Below are 5,989 nucleotides of genomic sequence, written 5' to 3' on the forward strand. Positions count from 1 at the left end.
TTTCAACAAAATCACAGTATTTCTGCTATGTTATAGTATTTGTGCTTGTAGAAAAACCTGTGTTAGTGTGAGCTACATTACCCAGCAGCCTCTGAGCAGTGAGGGAATTCATGGGACTTCTGAGCTAGATGGTCTTCCTTCGTTCCTGGGCTAACGATTGAGGAGAGAGCTGCTGGGAAGGGGAGCAATTAGCCCATCCTGTATTTGTTGGGAAGGTGTGTGTCACATAAACGTGAGTTAATGTTCCATGCTTAAGATGTTTACCCTGCTACTTGTGTGTATTGGTTTTAGTTACCTTTAGCGTATGTGCTAGTTAGCGATAGCTATGGCAGCACAGTTATTTGATTGTTTTGGGCTTGTTCCTGCTTTGTTTGTTCCCCTGCAAATTTATGTGAATTTGTACACTGTAATATCGCTGTATTACGTAGTGGCTAAGTAGGAGGCTGACTGTTACTAAGTGCATCAGTGTACATAGGTCATCTCTTGTGTTGGAGTGCCCTCTTGTGGCGCCTTTTGGGTAGTGCCTTAGTAAACGTGAACACTGCAAAGAAGTGGTATCAGACTGGTTTGTAGTGGAGGAATTTGTTGCCAGTTTCTTTCATCTTTAATCCGTATTCATGTTGTAATGTAGTAACTTTTGTGGTACAAATACCACAATATGGCAGAAATACCATGTTTTGTCACAAATACTTTGATTTGGTATACTTTAGCTTCTTCACCCCTTTTCAGCAAAATTTTCATTTTTTCACACCTTTTCAGCACAAATTCCAGCTTTTTGGCAGTTTTCAGAAAAAACTCTTTTCAGCAGAAACTCTGCTGATTCACCTCTTTTCTGCAAAATTTTCATCCTTTTGCCTCTTATCAGCACAGTTCTCAGCAGCTTCTGATAATTTCAGCACAATTGTCAGTCTATCTACCTCTTCTTTGTGAGAATGAGTTTGGCTCAGTGAGATGAGTAGCTGCCGTGAGACCAGGAGGTTCGAGGGGAATCCTGAATGTGAATGTGAGAAATACACTGCAGAAAACTCATACCTCTCTCTGTGTCTGTGTGTGTAAGGGCTGATTACAGCAGGTGCAGCTAATTTAACTGACCTAGATATACCAAGCCCAGACTCTTAACAGCCACTGTTCCCTTTAGGCTCTGTGTATGTGTATGTGTTTCTGTGTCTGTATCAATATTTCTCCCATGTTAAAGTATTACTCCTCCATAATAGTATTTCTGTTAAATCAAAGTACTTCTACTACATCTTAGTACTTCTGCTCAATCATAGTATTTCTGCTAAATCATAGTATTTTGCCAAATCATGGTATTTGTGCCAAAGCATAGTATTTCCACAAAATAACAGTATTTCTGCTATGTTATATTATTACTGCTCATAGTATTTCTGCCAAATCTTGGTATTTGTTCCAAAGCATAGTATTTCTGCCAAATCACAATATAACTGCAAAATAAAGGGTTTTTTAGACAAATCATAGTGTTTGTGCTAAATCCTAGTAATTCTGCTCAATCATAGAATTTCTGCTATGCTGAAGTGCTTTTTGCTAGATTACAGAATTTCTGCTAAGTCAAAGTATTTCATGTAAATTATAGTATTTATACCAAGTCCCAGTGTTTCTGCCAAATCATAAATCATAAATAATGTGGCGTGTTGGGGAACAGCTAGTTCTCTCCCATCATGCTTTGGGACATGTGCTGCATTTTAGATGTTCTTGTTTCATTGTTTATGGTTACGTTACTTTTAACTGTTGTCTTGAATGTTGTGTTTATACTACAGTACAAAGTCACTGACAGTTATTGTTTTATAGGAAGAATGCAGTACCATAAGTGAGTTCTGTTATGCTGTTATTGACCCTTGAAGCACATTGTAGCACAAGCAAGTATGTTCAATAAAAGCTCCCTTACCAGCTTGGGGTGGAAATACAGGCTCAATCTCTCCCTGTGAGCTTCTTTGCAAGATTCATCTGCATGCCACAATAATTTTTATAAAGCAAAGTTAAGATGAGAGGCTTGTGCCAATTCATCTTCAAACACTGCTGAGACTCACGATTGGAGCAGTTTTTACTGTCATCTTACTGTTGAGCCATAAATTACGTTTGTTTTCAAACTCTTAAAATGAAGCCGTTTCTCTCTCGTCATATCTCCGCGACGGAGGAACAAAGAGCTATGAAAATCGCAGTCAAAGTTCATGAAATTCTGCTGATTCACCCAGTAAAGGAATTGTGCTTCTATCCCACCTAGTTTTTGAGATACACGACGGCGCTTTTACGCCTCTCGCCGCGATCTAATTCTGACTGCTCATCTCCCGTTTTCCAGGCACTGGCTCTCTTTGCCGGTGGCGCATTTGGTAATGACACGGGTCTGCAGCCCAAAGGTCGTGGGTTCAATTCCACCTTGGTCCACATGGTGTTTTTTTTCACTACAAATTTATACACTATCACAGACCTGTAATTTATATTGCTAATTTATTACAATTCTGCAAAGTTTTATGATGTTAGTAGTTTGTCTAATGCGGACCTAAGATTCTTGTTAACGCTCCATGGCAGAAATACATACAAGTACACAGCCTGATGAAGCAGACAGAAGCAGTACCTCTGATTGGTGAATTTGAGCAGAACCAGGTTGTTCTGCGTCTTTTGAGCAGAAATTCTGCTCATTCACCTCTTTTCAGCGCAACATTCTGCTTCTTTCCCTCTTTTCTGCAGAATTTCTGCTGATTCACCTCTTTTCTGCAAAAAATAGACTGTCTGCAAAATCATAGTATATCTATTATGTTATAGTATTATTACTAAGTCGTAGACTTTCTGTTTTGTTATAGTATATCTGCTGAATATAGTATTTGTGCCAAATCATAGTATTTATAACAAATCATAGTATTTGTGCTAAAACATAGTATACTGCCACATTATAGTATTTGTGTAAAACCAGAATGTCTGCAAAATCATCATATATCTGTGATGTTATAGTATTACTACTAATGCATAGTATTTCTGCAAAATCATAGTATTTTGCAGAAACCTTGTACTTCTGGTAAATCATAGTATTTCTACTAAATAATAGTATTTCTGCCAAATCATAGTATTTGTGCCAAAACATTGTATTTGTACAAAGTCATAATATTTCTTCTAAATCATAGTATTTCAAACAAATCTCAGGAGTTGTGCTAAAACGCAGTATTATTGCCAAATCATAGTATTTGTACACAAACATATCACTTCAACTTATTTAACTCTTCTCAACAGCCCAACACCTCTTCTTCACCCCGTTTCAGCATAATTGTGAGTGTTTTCACCCCTTTTCAGCACAAATCTAAGCTTTTTCAGGTGTTTTCAACAGAAATCTCTTTTTTAGAAGACATTCTGCTGATTCACCTGTTTTCAGCTATAACGTTCTACTTCTTTACCTCTTTTTTCAGTAGAAATTCTGCTGATTCACCTATTTTAAGCAGAATTTTCAGCCTTTCACCTCTTATCAATACAAATCTCAGTATCTTCTGCCCATTTCAGAGGAAACCATTTCACCTCTTTTCAGTACAAATTTGAACTTCTGTACCCCTTTGAAGCAGAATCTTTGCCTTTTCACCTCTTTTCAGCAAAAGTTTCTGTTTTTTCACTTGTTTTCAGCATAATTTTTCAGTTTCTTTACTGCCATAGAATTTTTGCAGCTTTTCATCTTTTTCAGTCATTTTCAGCGGGCAACTTCAGCGCTATAGGCATCCACACAGCATTTTCGCAGGAAATGCAAATTTTTCTAGTTCTTTATTATTGTGTGGATGCTGGAGGCATCCACACTATTGAGTTCCTGTTTCTCTTTATTTTTATTGTGTGGATGCTTTATGCATCCACACTATTGAGTTCCTGTTTCTCTTTATTGTGTGGATGCCCCTAAAGGGCTTCCACACTATTGAGTTCCTGTTTCTTTATTGTGTGGATGCCCCAAAAGGGCTTCCACACTATTGAGTTCCTGTTTTCTTTATTGTGTGGATGCCCCAAAGGGCTTCCACACTATTGAGTTCCTGTTTCTCTTTATTGTGTGGATGCCCTAAAGGGCTTCCACACTATTGAGTTCCTGTTTCTCTTTATTCTTTATTGTGTGGATGCCCTAAAGGGCTTCCACACTATTGTTTTCCTGTTTTAAACTTTATTCTTCAAGTTGCTGCCCCGTTTTTTGGCACTGAACTACTCCCTCAGTTTTCAGCCCGATTTTCTCCGCTCAAACTCTAAACTGTTCTGCTATTTCTGCTAATTCCGCTATATCTTTTGGTGTTTATTACTGTTATACTTTTTAAAATATTATACTTTTTTCCTTTAATTTGTCCCATTGAAATGAATGGGAAACTTCCACAATTCTGCTAAAACTTGCTTGTCTTTGAAACTTAACTACTTTGTCATGCTTTCACCTAGAAACTCCATTCAAACTTTAAAATGTTCTCAGATTATTGGGCTATTCCTGTCTGATTCAGCTTTTTCAGATCTTCTACCGTTTTAATCTTATCTCTTTAAGTTTTCAGTTGCAGCTTTGTGATTTTCAGAAAATACATGCGTTGCTATGGTTGCTATGCAATTAAGTCAGAGTGAGTGCTGGTCCGTTCTGAATTTTCTCTTCATGTCTGAACAACTTCTTGCTACTCACACAATTTCCACTCAACCCCCACAAATTATACATCAAAACGTAGGTATTTTTGCTGGCTTTCAGAAAACGTCACTATCTTTATTGTGAGGTTTACCGTTCTTTCGCAATTTGCCTCGGAGTGACACAAGGTCTGACAACTCCCCATTCAAAGTCTATGGGGAGGTTTTGAAATTCAGAGCTGAAATTCTGTAACGGGAGGCATTTTCAAATTGCCATATCTCTTTAACAAAGCAAAGTTAGGACATGAGGCTTGTGCCAATATATCTTCAGACACTCCTGACACTCACAGTGGAAGCAGTTTTTACATTCATCTTACCGTTGAGCCATAAATTACGTTTGTTTGAGGGGTGGAAATCTGTCCTCCTCTCAGTTTTCACACTCTGAAAATGAAGCCGTTTCTTCTCTCGTCATATCTCCGCGACGGAGGTACAAAGAGCTATGAAAATCGCAGACAAAGTACACCAAAGTCTGCTGATTCACCCAGTACAAGAATTATGCTGCTAGCCCTCCTAGTTTTTGAGTTACACGACGTTTTGTAACTCCAAAACCGGCGTTTTTCGTCTCTCACCGCGATCTAATTCTGACTGCTCAAGTCTCTGTGTTTTAGACACCCGCCCCCTTTGTGACCAGACCTCATTTGGCTCAGAGGGTTGAGCCGCTGCTGTGAGACCCGGTGGCAGAGGTTCGAGTCCTACCTGTGACAGTTGCTACACATCTTCCCTGCTTGCATGCACTCTCTTTTCTTGACACTCTTCAGTGTACCCTTACACATAAAGCCATCTCCATCAATCGCGTCTACACCTCTTTTTTAGCTGAAATCTGTCCTTCTCTCACTCTTCAAACTCTGGAAATGAAGCCGTTTCTTCTCTCGTCATATCTCCGCGACGCAGGTACAAAGAGCTATGAAAATCGCAGTCAAAATACACCAAAGTCCGCTGATTTACCCGGTACAAGAATTATGCTGCTAGCCCTCCTAGTTTTTGAGTTACATGACGTTTTGTAACTCCAAAAAACGGCGCTTTTCGCCTCTCACCGCGATCTATTTCTGATTGCTGATCTCTTTGTTTTTCGGCAGCCCTCCCCCTTCACACGTGGCGCAAACAGTAATGACACGGCTCTGCAGCTCAAAGGTCGTGGGTTCAATCCCACCTTGGTCAACATTTTTTTTTCACTACAAATTTATACACTATCACAGACCTGTAATTTATATTGCTAATTTTTTTCACTACAAATGAGTAGTGCAAAAACATACTATGTCTGCAACATCACAGTATATCTGTTATGTTATGTTATAGTATTACTACTAAATCACAGTATTTCTGCCAATTCAAGGAGGCTGACTGTTACTAAGTGCATCAG

Source organism: Oreochromis aureus, linkage group 6 (assembly GCF_013358895.1).
Source record: "Oreochromis aureus strain Israel breed Guangdong linkage group 6, ZZ_aureus, whole genome shotgun sequence".
NCBI classification, from domain to species: domain Eukaryota; kingdom Metazoa; phylum Chordata; class Actinopteri; order Cichliformes; family Cichlidae; genus Oreochromis; species Oreochromis aureus.